The following is a 15,300-nucleotide window of genomic DNA, read 5'->3' as shown; positions in this document are numbered from 1 at the left end:
AAGTGAATGGTGAGTCCCGAACAATTTTTATTCTGTTATCTGGATGGAGGCTTTAAGGTTTCTTGGGCTACATCGTATTCTGCTGGAGACCAAAGGGCCAGAAGGATGTTACACCATTCTGGAAACACAGCTGTTCTCTCTGCAAGGGGGGGCGTCTCTTGCTGCGGGTAGGCTGGGTGAGGAAGAAGATGAGCGATGGGGGTTGAGCTTTGGGGGACACTTTATTACCTCCTCCTCTCCCTGCTTTGAGAATAGGACCCTATTATCACAGTGGGGAACCCATGCAAGTATAAAAATATACCTTTCATATCATACCTAAATCAACATGTGAGTTGGGGTTTTAGGTGAATGATTAGGCCAAGTGTTCAAAAACCCAAACACGTGTTTCCCTAAGGTCTCTCGGACTTGGGTCCACTAGAGAGGAATCTTCTTATCCTGAGACCTACAGCCACAACTGAGTGTTGACTGCCTGTTGCCCTGGAACCTGTGGACCAATTCTGGGATTTCTCATATCCTTAGGGAAGAAAGACACATCCCAACCTGCAGGGCTTCCAGGGAGGTTGTGCACACATGTTATAGACACTTGCTGGTCTACCAGGCGAGAGCACTCAGGTTCCTCTTATTCTTGTGTGAAAATTGTAAAAATTCTTCAGTATCTGTAAGGTCTGGATGCCCATTATAGTTGTAGCCACATAGTAAAGTCTAGGTAGGGGCGCCTGGGGGGCTCAGTGGGTTAAGTGTCTGACTCCTGATTTTGGCTCCGGTCATGATCTCAAGAACCGTGAGATCAGGCTCTGCACTGATTGCACAAGAGCCTGCTTGGGATTCCTTCTCTCCCTCTCTCTCTGCCCCTCCCCTGTTCGTGCCTGCTTGCTTTCTCTCTCTCTTTGTCTCTCTCTCCCTCAAAAATAGATAAACTTAAAAAAAAATAAAAATAAAGTCTAGGTGGGAATTTCTGCAACACATCTCCTAATGGGAGCAATCAAGGACGAAGAGCTAGATGATCCTGGAGACTACCCATAAGACCGTGTGTGTGTGTGTGTGTGTGTGTGTGTGTGGTTATAGACCAGGGCTCAGTTTTAGGTTGAAGGCATGTGGTTAGTTATAGGGCTCGGACTGGCTTGACCAGGATGCTGGTCAGCTGCTGTCAGCAGGTCTGGGTTGTCTAAATCCACAAAGGGAATAGGATATTTTTAACTGGAATGCAGTGATTTAGCAGAATCCCATGCTCTACACCTTGGGGAAAGCATGGATTGAATCCCGGAGAGGTCAAGCCTAAATAACAAAATCCAGATACCAACGACGGGGAGTAAGGTAGACTTAACAGAGCCTGACAGAGCTGTGAAAGCCTGACTTCTAAATGAGATCAAATTGGTACCAACGTTCCTGACTGAATACTAGCTGATGTTTGAATTGCACCCTTCCAAGTCAGTGGTTCCGCATATGTGATGTGTGTGCAGATCACACTACCCTGAAGGGCCAAAGTCAGGGTGCACTATTATGAATGAAGGCATTTGTGGAAGATTAACGCAAGTCTTTGATTTTGAGTAGATGCTTAAATGGTTGTCGTTACCAGGGAAATTTGAAGAGGGGCTAGTTTGGCAGACAAGTGGGTGAATCTGATTTTTGATACGTAGCTTGCAATAACAGGGATGTATTACAATTCAGAAAATGGAAACAAGCTAACAATCATAAATTGCCATTATTTATGAAAACTGAAGAAAAACTGGGTTACCAGCCCCTGTGTCAACCCACCTTCTAAAAAGTGCCTGGTAATTAGAGACCAAGGACTGGCATTTGTGCTGCTGTGGCCGATCTCAAATTCCATGCTGAGTGTTGTGTAATGCTGCTTGCTGTAGTGATCATTGAATGGCTTCACGTCTTGGGCCTCATCCTATCTAAATGGATTGCCTTTGGTTCTTATTTTCAAAAGAAGAAAAGATCCAATGAATATTCATCGAAGATTTTGCTGAATTGAGAACAGGAGCTGTGTGTTTGGATGACTTTGGACTCCATTGTGAGTTTGATTGAGTGCTAATGACTTTCCCTAATTTGAAGAGTAATTATCCCTGAAATCTCTTGTCTGTCTTTTCTGTCTAAAATAACCATTAAATCCCGAAGATAAAACAAATACTCAGCAACGGTTACTCTCAATGATAGGAGTCAAGTGTATTCTAGACTTAGTTAGATTCCATATCAATTTCCTTCTTGGTGAAAAGTTGACCCCGGTGAGTTTCCGTGCTGAAGTGCAGCATCAGGTTCACCTGGTTCAGGGAACCAGATGTACTCGTCCATAAGGAACAACCAAACAACTGAACAAAACACAACTGAACAAAACATGCGAGAGGGAGACAGAATCCAAGCAGGCTCTGCACTGTTAGTGCAGAGACCGATGTGGGGCTTGAGCTCATGAACCACAAGATCATGACCTGAGCCGAGATCAAGAGTCAGATGCTTAACTGACTGAGCCACCTAGGTGCCTGGAGAGTGAGCCTTTTGAAGAGATACTTGTCCAGCCCAGCCTGGGGGCCAGCCAACCTACAGCGGTTAATCACATGGTTGCCATCTTCTGGATGAGTTTCACCTCCTCATCTAAGAAGTGGTTCTCCAGGAAGTCCCAGAGATGCAGGTCTTTGTGGGCAGAACCCAGGGCAGGCAGATCCAAAAGGCAGGCAAAAGATCCAGTCCAGATTCTTCTCCAGGACCATGGTGACCTCCATGGCATCCAAAGTGTTATGCCACTTATTCTGGGACAGCTTCTGCATGTCCTGAAAGAGAGGGTACAGCAGCCGTGCTGGTTTTGCATCTTTAAGACCCCAGGCCCTCATGCTTCTTTTCTCCAAACTCAAGGAAGAGGCTAATACCCTCCTGATCCACATCATGGCAGATGAAATAGAAGGCCAGAGAGAGGTAGGTGTAGAAAGCTTTCAGATGGAGGCTGACCAAGCAGTTGATAGGGATGGTCTCCACCTCAGTGGATTAATTCTGAGCAATCTGGGAATTCACGGTTGATTGGCAATAAGGAGCTAAGCTCAAAAACTGGTGTTGGCTGGTCTGGAGGGTAGAGGATGGCTCAGAAGATGGTCCCCGGAGATTGTGACTAGAAAAGAGGCTAGAGAATGGTAGGACATTGCTAGAAGGGGTGTCCCTGGGTCTGTTCTGTCCAAACACCATGGAAACAAGAGGCAGATCCATGGGACCACTGGGCACACTGCCCATACAGAGATTTTTTTTTTTTTTACAGTATGGTACTGTAAATGTATTTTCTCTTCCTTATGATTTTCTTTTTTTTTTAACTTATTTTTAATGTGTATTTTTGAGATAGAGACAGAGATAGAGTGTGAATGGGGGAAGGGTAGAAAGAGAGGGAAACACAGAATCCGAAGCAGACTCCAAGCTCTGAGCTGTCAGCACAGAACCCAATGTGGGGCTCAAACTCAAAAACTGTGAGATCATGACCTGAGCCGAAGTTGGATGCTTACCCGACTGAGCCACCCAGGTGCCCCTTCCTTATGACTTTCTTAACATTTTCTTTTCTCCACCTCACTTTTTTGTAAGAATACAGTCTATAATGCATATACAAAGAGTGTATTAATTGTTATGGGTAAGGCTTCTGATCCGTAGTAGGCTCTTATTAGCTAGGTTTTAGGGGATTCAGACGTTATAGGGGGACTTTTGACTGCGGGGTTTGGCAGGTCTAATCCCTGTGTTGTTCAAGGGTCAAGCATATTGAATAGGCAAGAGCTGCAGAGATTCAAAATTCTGGAGATCCACAAAGGTTTTGTCTCCCTTGAATATTTTAACAGAGTACCGATCAGCATGTGTCTGTGAAGAAATGACCTGTGGCTGGAAGCAGAACCCTCTTAAGGGACTGGAGGAAACAGTAACCCGTGCTTTGACAGGGCCTGGAACAGTAATGCCTCCTCCCATCAGCCACACTGGAAAACCTTACGACTCACAGGACACTGAGTAAAATACTCAGAAGGGCCTTGCCTCAATGATGAAACAAAATTAGTCCTACATTCAGACATCTGGATTGTTTCCTGCTTTCTTTGTTGTCTTTTTAACATTTTTAACCTTTAACCTACCAGGCTTCTCCACTACGAAGTTACTCTTTTCTTCCTTTTCATATACTATTCTTTAAAAGGGAGTTACTTAATCCAAGGCACTCTCAAATGGATGAGAATTAACTCTGATTTCTGGAAAAAGGCGTGTCAAAGAATTTGTAGATACATGTTAAAGACACCCGCGGTAATTACTAAATATTTGCGGGGGGGAAGATATGTTAAGGCTATGTAAATATCTTAAATATCTTTCTCCTTAAAGTTTTACCCACAGGTTTGATCATTCATTAGAGCATATTGCCTTATGGGAATTATTACTTTGGTGTTCTAACAGTGATCTTCTATTTCCCTCACGCCTTCTATATTTACTAAGTGGGATTATTTTGTAAGAAAGTCTTGTCTCTTTTCCTCCTTACATATTTATTTAGTCACTTACTTATGTCAGCATGGACTCACAGATACTCATTTTCTCTCAGTCATAATCTAGCACCATTGCTATTTGTTTTGGTGCTCGGATTGTTCCAGTTTAGACCATTGGGAGCTTTTACAGTTGGTTCGTATGTCCTTTTGACATGTTCCCATCTCTTTTTCTTAAGCACTTTATTCCCTTCAGCACAACCAGATGCTCTAGGCTTATCTTTCATTGCTCATATCTAGAGATAGCCGTTTCTCCATGAAGTCCTGGCTCCTTTCTTTGGAAAATGGTAGAAGCCAATGTGTAGACGGTAAGGGTGCTGGTTGTAATTGGGCTGTCATTGCATCTAGGCCATCTCAGAAGACAGAGCTAGAAATATATGCATGTACCCACCCTAACCCAAGTACACACACACGCACGCACACACACACACACACACACAATTTATATATATTACCTATACACACATGCATAATGCATATGCGTACGTGTGTGTGTGTGTGTGTGTGAACATGAATTCACACTGTTATCACCAATTCTAATCCAACACTGCAGAGTTCTTTCTAGCATTCCCTGACGTGCTTATTTATAACCTATTTCTCTAACAGTAAGACATCTGGCTCTCTTTATTTATAATATATTTACTTATTTGTTCAACTGTACTCTACACATAAATTAATCTCAAGATTGCTAACCTGCATTATTGTGCCCCTGAGAGAAACAAACGTACCAACTGGAGTATGGTATTTGTGGACTGTTTTCTTTTTTTCTTTAGCTTTACAGTATCCAGCCAAAAAATTATTCTTCAAAGTCACTTAAGTTAGCTCCTTTTTTTCTCCATCTCCTTCCGTGAGGTTATGTTGCATAGTTGCAAGACTGTTAGATTTATTTGTCATAGTCGACATTCCCTTCTCGTTGCTGCAAAAAAAAAAAATCTCTCTTTGCCCAAACTTTCGATAGACACTCTGAGCCCCTCAAGTAGGCTTTGACTTTGGACTTAGATTTACAGAGAATTCCCCAACTTGATAGCTGACCAAGTTCTTCATCCCCGACCTTTGATATCTAAGTCTTGATCTGCTGTTAGCAAGAATTTTGTTAGGTCAGGAGGCAAGAATCATGCTACCCTTGATGTCTGCACTTAGTAATTTTCTGTCCACTGACCCCCTCACTCTGCTCATTGGCTATAAATCCATAGCTACCTTTCAATTCAAAGTTGAACCTAATATTTCCCTTTTTGAAATATTCTTATTGCCATAGTCTTGAATAAAGTCTTCCTTACCATTTTAACAAGGATCAGAATAATTTCTTCTTTATTGTTATCCTGACATCCTACTTGAGTTTAAAATTTGCATATTGTAAATTTCTCCCTTTGTAGTTTACTTTTCTATGGGTTTTGAAAAAATAAATATAGTCAAATATCTGAAACTATAGTAGAATTCCACCACCCTAAAAATTTATTTGTGTAGTCCCCTTCTTATCAGTTCCTCTACCTGCAAATTTCAGCAACCAGTAATCTCATATTATTCCCTTTTCCATAATGTTGTATAAATGGAATTATATGAATGTTGCATTTAGAGTCTAGCAACTTTTATCTGGCAAAATGCACTGAAGATTCACTCATGTTGCTATGTTAACCAATAGTTCATGCATTTTTATTGCTGAGTAGTAGTCCTTGGTATGCATATACCATGGTTTGTTAACCCATTTATCTGTTGAAAGATCTCTGGGTTATTTCCACTTTGGGGAAATTATGAATAAAACCTCTATAAATATTGTGTACAGGTTTTTGTGTGAACATAAATTTTCCATTTACTTGAGTAAATGCTTACGAGGGGATTGCTGGGTAATATGCTAAGTATATGTTTAACTTTACAAGAAACTCTTAAATTATTTTCCAAAGTGACTATACCATTTCACATTCCACTAGCAATGTGTACAACTTTCTGTTCTCAATAGTCTTACTAGCACTTAGTGATATCAGTTTTGTATTTGTGTAAATGAGGAGAAAAATATTTCCCCTACCCTCTTATGTTCAGTACTGGAACCTGTGAATTAAATTGAAAAGAGATTAGCAGGAGAAAGGTTTATTTTGCATGCATGTGGAGGCTTCATAGAAAAGAAGTAGTTTGACCCAGAGGTCTATAGACAATTTTAACAAAGGGTGATAAAGTGTGGAGAAGAGATTAGACAAAGGAAAAGGAAGTTTGGACTTCCTGGGGAGGGAAGGGTAAATGGCTGGAAGGCGACTACAAAATGTACAGTAAATAAGGATTATTCAGTGAATTTTGTTACACAGACTCAAATCTTTTCAGTTGATATATTTCCTTTACAAAAGGGAAAATTATGCCCTTCTTCTGGCAGAAAGTAAAAGGTCGGAGAATTCCCCCTATGTTTATTTCTTAATTACCTTCAGCTCAAAATTACCCTTATGCCAAAGTGGCATATTTTGGGGTGGCATATTTTGATCCCTTCAGTTAGCTATTTCAATGCTTATATAGTGATGTCTCTTTGAGGTTTTAATTTACATGTCCCTAATGACTGATAATGTTGAGCTTTTTTATATGCTTATATATCATCCATCTATTCTATTTGGTGAATTTCCGATTCAGTTTTTTGCCCAGTTTTTAGAGTGTTTTGTAGTTGTTGTTGTTTTGTTTGTTTTCTTATTGTTGAGTGTTAAGTATTCTTTACATGTTCTGAATACAAGTTGTCTCTCATAAATATGATTTAAAATTATTTTCTCCATACTCTCAGTTTATCTTTTCATTTTCTTACCAATAACTTTCAGAAACAAAAGTTTAAATTCTGACCAACTGCAATTTGTCCATTTTTCCTCTTTGGGTCATGCCTTTGGTATCACGTCTAAAGAAATTCAGTGTCAAACTTAAAGTCACACAGATTTTTTCTCCTAGAACTTTTATAATTTTACTTTTACATTTATGATCCATTTTGAGTTAATTTTTCTATAACCTGTGTGGTATATATTGAAGTTTATTTATGTTGCATAACGACATCCAGTCTTTCTAATACCATTTGTTGAAAGGACTATCTTTTCTCCATTGAATTGCCTTGGTACATTTGTTAGGGCAAACACGAATATAAATAAATAAATTCTCCCTCATACCAAAAGGGGAAGAGAACTTGTTGCTCTCCTTTCCCTTTAGCCTTTCCTTTAGAAAATATGAAATTATAAATGCTCTGTTTTCTTTGAAATGCATTTTAGTCCTTTTAAAAGCTAAATGAGCCTCTTGCCAGTTTTATGTTCCAGAGATTTCTTTCTTGAGAAGCATGGGCTATCTCTTTGAAATGCAAAGATCAAGAAGGATGACCTTGTCTCCCTGCCTCTGTGGGAGTTTCAGCTTCAGTGCTTGACTTCAAGTTGTACATTTCTGTTTGTTACAGAGATATGAGAAGTTTTATTTTTCCTTTTTGATAAAGACAATTAACATGTATGTAACGAATTGTATCTGCTTTGCTATATAAAGAGATGTGATTTCTTTCTGTCTTTATAATCTCTTTAGATGTGTCTTACACTCTGAGTTAATGCTTATTAATAATAAAACTGTTTTTTTTTTTTTTTCCCTCTTCTACCTTTGTGGATAGGTTTGTACGGGCTGGCAAGAGATTTTATTTATATTATTAGATTTCCCCACCAATTATCAAGAATCAGTTGCCTATATTTGTGTAGTCTATTTCTGGGCTGTTTATTCTGATGACGATAGCTTTATAGTATGTCTTCAAAATAGACAGTCTACCCTTCAACCTAGTTTGTTTTCACAATTGTTTGGGTCGTCCTGGTTCCTTTGCATTTCTATATAAATTTTAGAATCTTCTTGCTGATGTTTACTGAAAAGGGGAGGGGGGGCACTAGGATTTTGATTGGGTTGTGTGGAATCTACAGATCAAATTGGGGAGTACTGATGTCTTAATGATACTGAGTCTGCCGATTCATGATCCCAGTATAGTGCTCCAATTATTTTTGTCTTGTAGGGAGCAAATGTTGGTATTTCAAGATATACCTCTTTGGCATATTGATTATTTTTAGCTGGTTATTTTTAAGCAACTGTAGACACAAGCGAAGCTCTGGGAACCAAATAGAAGTTACATTTTTTTATAAGAGACATTTACATGGATAAGGGAAATCTTCACTTGTAAGGGTGTCTCCCTCTGTACCAGGAAGAGGGGGATGACTCTAAATCTAGAAACCCTGATCTGTGGGAAAGGCAAGGACTTAATCTGCACAGTATCCTTACCTGTGTTTACTGTGCTTCTCTTGGTGACCTCTCATAACTGACTTCCCACCCCCAACATCGTCATCTTTTGTCTTTAGCTGGAGATGGTATTTAAGGTGATTGTCTCAGTCATTTTGAGGGTTTATTCAGTTTTCCTGGGTCTTTCCTGTGAATACAGGAGATATCAATGTTGTTAAACTTCTGTTTGATTTTCCCGTTAGTCTGTTTTGTGTCCGTTTGATTCTTAGACCAGCTAGAGGAATGTTGAAGGACAGAGTAAAATGTTTTCCTCCTCACCAGTCTTTTGTATTCCTTTTATCAATTTATTATAGTTTTTAGCATACAGATCCTGCACGTATCTTGTTAGCATTTAAACTGGTAGACCTTTTCTCACCTTGGGGGACGGGGTCATAATTACGCTAATTTCTCCTTAATCTATTTCTCACTAGTTATGCTCAGTCTGTATATTTTCTGATGAATTTCATACTTTAAATTATTTTACTTCTTTTAATTAATTTTGATATCATTTCTTTTCTAATAAAAATAGATCAATACTGTCTACTCAGCCTTTTGTAATTGGAAAAAAATTGGAAAAAAAACCCCAAAACCCAGGGTATTTGAGCAAGGTAAATGAAAAGATTGCGGTATATTTATGTGTATTAAACAATAAACTGAAGCATATTAAAATTTTGAAGTTTATTTGAACAAGTATCATTTTGAACTGGGCAGCCCCAAATAAAAAGTAGTTAGGAGTGCTCTACCAACGAGGGCTAGAGGTAAGATTTTTATAGAGAAGACACAGAAGCAGAAAAGGGAATTATTTGATTGGCTACAGCTTAAGTGATTGCATTATTTAGGAAACACTGGTTTGCTGTTTATGATTGGTTGTTCTTTTTAACCTTGAGGCATTTATAGGAATTAACTCTGGGTTAAGTTTTGGTTTGCCTACTAGACTACCAAGGCATTTCAGCCACCTCAATCTGATGGCATCTTTGTTTGATTACTTTAACATGTGATAAACACTACATGATTGATATGTATCCACATAGATGGATTTCAAAAACATAATCTTAAGTAAAGAAAATAAGGAAGTAGAACAACACGTATACAGTTCCACTTCTGGAAATTAAAAATTATACACAGAAGATAACACTCGATTACAGGTACATGCATAGATGGGAAAGATCCACATTTAAGCCGTAATAGAGGGGGACCTGGGAAGATCGGTAGGAACAGGGATTAGGAACTAAGGACAGCTACCAAGATTGTGGTGACATTTATAGTATTTTGTTTCTTTTTCAAATGAAAGGCTAAATTCTGAATGAAATTCAGAACAAGTGCATTTATGAAGTCTGGATATATGGTACAGGCCTGGGTATATGCTGAATTATTAATATTTTCCTAATAAAAAAATGAATGAGAACAAAAACAGCATGAAGAAAACACCACCAACAACAAATAACAAGCCATAATGTTAACGAAAATTCTGGGAGTTGAGAAGTATTAACACTAATTAGAAGTAACATTATCTACAGCAGCCTTGCACTGAAACTTGGATAATGGAGCAAAATAGTACAGAAGTAGTTTCTATTACAAGGACAAATATACTGGATCCTGATGGAAATAACACAAATCAATCATAAATGAGTTTCTTGCCCTCACCTCCACATTAAATGATCTTGGGGTATCTCTTGAGCAATTAGAAAAAATATAATCTTTCCGGAGCACCTGCGTGGCTAGCAGTTAAGCGTCTGACTCTTGGTTTCGGCTCAGGTCATGATCTCATAGTTTGTGAGTTTGAGCCCCACATCAGGCTCTTTGCTGACAGCCTGTTTGGGATTCTCTGTCTCCCTGTCTTTCTGTCCCTTCCCCCACTTGTGCTCTCTCTCTCTCTCTCTCAAATAAATAAACATTAAAAAAAATTCTAAGGGAAAATATAAATAATCTTCCCTCAAGCCCACACCATACACCTAAATACATTCTAAAGAAAGTAAATAATTACTAAAAGATAATGTCACAGAAAATCTTTAAGAAAATAGCGTTGGTTCTTTATTGGCTTTTTGGAAAGATGGTTGCTTCCTAAATATGAAGGCAGGAGAATTCATAAGGAAATAGAGTGAATGATTTAACTCTATACAAATTTTAAAATTTGTATATATTAAATACACATTAGCAAAATCAAGAGGGAAATAAAAGCTGGAAAAGTATGGCAAATACTATAATTTTTAAAATCATTTAGGTGTAATAGATAAACATGTAAAGGGCATGACAGATAATTTTCTCTCTCTTTTTTTTTTTTTTTTTGGATTTGTCCCTTAGTTTTTTTGTTTGTTTTGTTTTGTTTTTAATTTACATCCAAGTTAGTTAGCATATAGTGCAACAGAGATTTCAGGAGTAGATTCCTTAATGCCCCTTACCCATTTGGCCCATCCCCCCTCCCATAATACCTCCAGTAACCCTCTGTTTGTTCTCCACATTTAAGAGTCTCTCATGTTTTGTTTCCCTCCCCATGACAGATAATTGTCAATGATAAAAGTAATCTCTAAACAGACATATGAAAAAAATTCAACCTTTTATCAATAAAAGAAATGCAAATATCAATGATGATGTATAATCACAGAATATTAAATTAACAAAAAATGATAATATGTAAAGCTGGTGAATGTGCTGTTAAACACATGTTCTTGAGTACTGTTGGTGGGAATATAGACAGACACAATTACTCTGGGAAATATTTTCGACAGAGATGACAAGACCCATGAAAATATTCATAACTTCTTGTAATCTATTTTATTTTTCTTAAAATTTTTTTTAACATTTATTTATTTTTGAGAGACAGAGACAGAGCATGAGCAGGGGAGGGGGAGAAAGAGAGAGAAATACAGAATCTGAAGCAGGCTCCAGGCTCTGAACTATTTGTTAGCACAGAGCCTGATGCGGGGCTTGAATTCACGAACCACAAGACCATGAACCGAGCAGAAGTCAGACGCTCAACCGACTGAGCTACCCAGGTGCCCCAGTTCTTATAAACTATTTTAAAGAAATGGAAAATATACGAATGCTAACTTATATAAAGATATTCATTGTACCAATATTCATAATGCTGAAAAATGGCAATGCAAGAATGGGAAATTCATGAGTACAGGTAGATGTGAAAGACACACAAAAAAATTTGAAACAGGGTAAAAGTATGTTTTCCATGATTCTTTTCCACTTCACATTAGGTCATGCATAGCGGTCTACATAACATGATTCTCCTCTGACTGTAATGTACTCAATCACTTCTATAATATTGACTGTTAAATTTTGAATGTCCAATGTTTGAATTTAAACTGAGGATTAGCCTTTTAAGAAATCACATTTAGTATCAATTACTGAAGATTTATAACTTGTGAATGATTTAATGTCTTTACACAGTGCTAGAGTATGAATGATTTAGTTTCCTAACACAGTATCTTTATTGTTAATACAATACTCGTCTCCTAAAACAAAACCGCAAGGTATTGCCTGCATTAACAGCTTTTTCCTGTCCTGTGTGTGCCAACAGCAATGATATTCCTTCCAGTAATCATGACTCAGCATAGTCCACCGGGAAGCTAGAGTGAGGAGGCATTCTAACCAAACCAGTTGTGTTCCAGAAGTAGGGTCTTATCTAATATCCCAACCAGGAAAAGCGGAAGAAAGTATATTGCTTCCCGAGTTTGGAAGATTCTCAGCGGATTCCATTCAATCCCAAACAAGTTCAGGTGTGGAGGCTGAGCAGCTGGGATTTCAGCTAACTACCACCACCATTATCTTTCTAGGCATCCAGTGCCTTCCACTCCAACCTGAAGGGCTCCTGAGTGCCCTGGGAGTTGTAGTCTGCACTTGACTTTAAAATACTTTAGTACGTACATTCGAGATACATATATTACGTAAAATAACTTGAACATATATTCCTAGGATGGATGGCTGCTCCAATCTCAATAAGTATTACAAGGATGATTAATTCATATGTAATTAAATGTCACACTTCACAGACTGACTACAAGCATTTCCCCTACCGTTATTTCACGAGAGCAGAGGTTTTGTTAGTTATCATAATGGATGTACAAATGAGTGTTCGTTGGTGAAATGGTGGTGTTCAAGATGTGTGAATAGACTAAAAATATTCTGAGGCTTTTCCCTGTCTTCCTGTGAACAGAAATCCAACTGGCTCAGAAGTCTAGCTCCTTCAGACTGTTATTTGAAGTAGGCTTCTAAAACAGTGTTCAGGTATTGATTTTGAAAATTCTGGTTGTTGGGTATCATTATAAAGGTGCTACACTCCCCCCCCCCGCCCCCAACACACACCTCTGGAATGTTGCCAAGTATGGCGACAGCACTAAGAAGAGAGATCTGGGACTTTTTTTTTGAGGCCATGGAGCAGTTTGTGACTCCTTTTGTGCCATCTGAGACTTGCTTTCATTAAAATCTGCTGGTAAGATTGTTGGGGAAACCTGTAGCCTCAATAAGCTGTTAACCATCAGAAGCTACTGATAGCCAACAGAGTCTGGTAATTATGGCTGGCAAAATTACTCAGGTTAAGTCGCAACAAATGAGGCCTAGGAAAAGGCTCTTGGGGGCCCTGGGGCCACTCCTTGTTGACATTCAGAGGCCAATAGACTGCTATGAATAGGAGCTTCTCACCAGATTCTTAATGTGAAAGACTATTGATATAATTCCTTGGCACAGAAGGCATGAAGTACTCACTAGAGTAGACCCTAGAGGTTCTAGAATTTCTGACTCTGTATCCATGCTGTTCCATAGGCGGACAAAATGTCACACTAATGGGGACTGGGTGTCTTTAAATCATTCAGTCTCTCAACTTCAGTCTGTGTGGTTCCTCCAAGATCTCTAGCACACTGGTCCCAGGCCCGGACATCTATTCTCCTCATTGTTCTTTTGTCTCCCCTAGACTGGGGAATTTTGACTACACTTGGTGGTATAATGACAAGAAGTTTTGTTCTGCTGATACCTGTCTTCCTCTTTGCTTTGAGTCCACCATAAGCTTTTGAAATTTGAAATTGCCTTTTCTTCTCTTCAGCTTTAATAATCATACCCTGAAATCATGCTTCACTATATCATGCCCCATGATCTAGCGTGAATGGGATGGGCATACAAAGAAATATCATGAATAAGAAACTTAATGGTATGTGTATGTATGTGTGTATATATGTATATATGGATAAGGTTTGGGAGATACCTCCCAACATATGTAAATATAGATAGATCTCCATATATATATATATATATATATATTTTTTTTTTTTTTTTTTCTTCTCCCAAACTTTATCCAAAACCTCTGGAGTCAGATTGATTTAGAAATCTAGACTTTTGGGCAATTTTAGAAAGATAATAAGATGAATGTTATGTAACACCCTAAAGCATAGTACAGGTGACAGTCCCAAAATCAAACATTAATATTTCTGCCACACAACATAAATATTTACCCTAAATGGGATAAATAATGACTGTAAGTCAGGTTTAGAAACCAAATGAGTTAGGAAATTTATTCATATGTTTCAGAGGTTTCGGATTTGAAATGGCAAATAAGGGATTATGGACCTGTATGGTCTCATCCCAACAGTAAATACCAGATCCAACATTTTGTTTTCTTTTTGGTATTTCTTCTATGCTATCAGCCATGAAAGAGGCTGTTCTCCCTCAGACCCAGGAGGTTTAGGAAATGGTTGAACACAGACTCAAGAAAACTATCAGATGGAAGTTTGAGTCCCTTTATTATACTGGAGGATATACAATGCATATAAATAAGGCTGATATATTCTTCTGTGTCAAGATGTGAACATCCACTCTTCTTATGGAAAAATAATCAATTGGTTCTTCACTTTGTGTGTTTTTTTTCTTTCTTCTTCTTTGCTTTCTCTGAAGCATCAGAAGAATGGAATGCAAATATTTTCTTCTCCAGGGAAAGTTTGAAGATTACATGAACTAGTTATTTGGTTGCTAATGATTCAGACTCCCAAGTTGATAGGCCATCCAAATCTAGTAACAAATGGGCAGGAGCGGAGCTTGGATACAGGAAACATGGAGGATAGAGAAGTCCTAGCTCCTGAAGGAATGACAGTTGTGTTAGTCTCTGGAGCTGAGGACCGGAACCTGAGGATATGGTAGGTTTTAAGGGAGTAGCCCAGGTGTGCCAGGAAGCAAATCTAGACCCATGGCACTCAAGCTCTCCCAAGAAAAATACCAAGTCCCCAGCAAGGCAAGGGACCAGAGGAAAGACAGACCTGAACAAACCCAGCAAATGGGATAATGGGCATCTTAGAAGTAAATCAGGCTTCACTGATAACTGGGAACCAGGACTATCCAACCCCTTGCTCCTTGTTCTTATTGCAGGAAGCCTGAAACAATGGTAAAACTCGAGGAGTTAGCGGGGAGAATAGCCCCCCCCCCCCCAATAAGGGCTGGATTTCCTGCCAGTCCAGCAGGATAGGGGCTCAGAATCAAAGTTAGGTTTCTTATTTATAGAAAAATAAGACACAGGACATGTCTGGCACACCCAAGTTTGTAATCTTGAGATTTATAGCCACTACAGTTGAATTAGGAG

Source organism: Panthera onca, chromosome C2, assembly GCF_046562875.1.
Source record: "Panthera onca isolate mPanOnc1 chromosome C2, mPanOnc1 haplotype 2, whole genome shotgun sequence".
Lineage (NCBI taxonomy): Eukaryota > Metazoa > Chordata > Mammalia > Carnivora > Felidae > Panthera > Panthera onca.
This window is presented reverse-complemented; position numbering follows the sequence as displayed.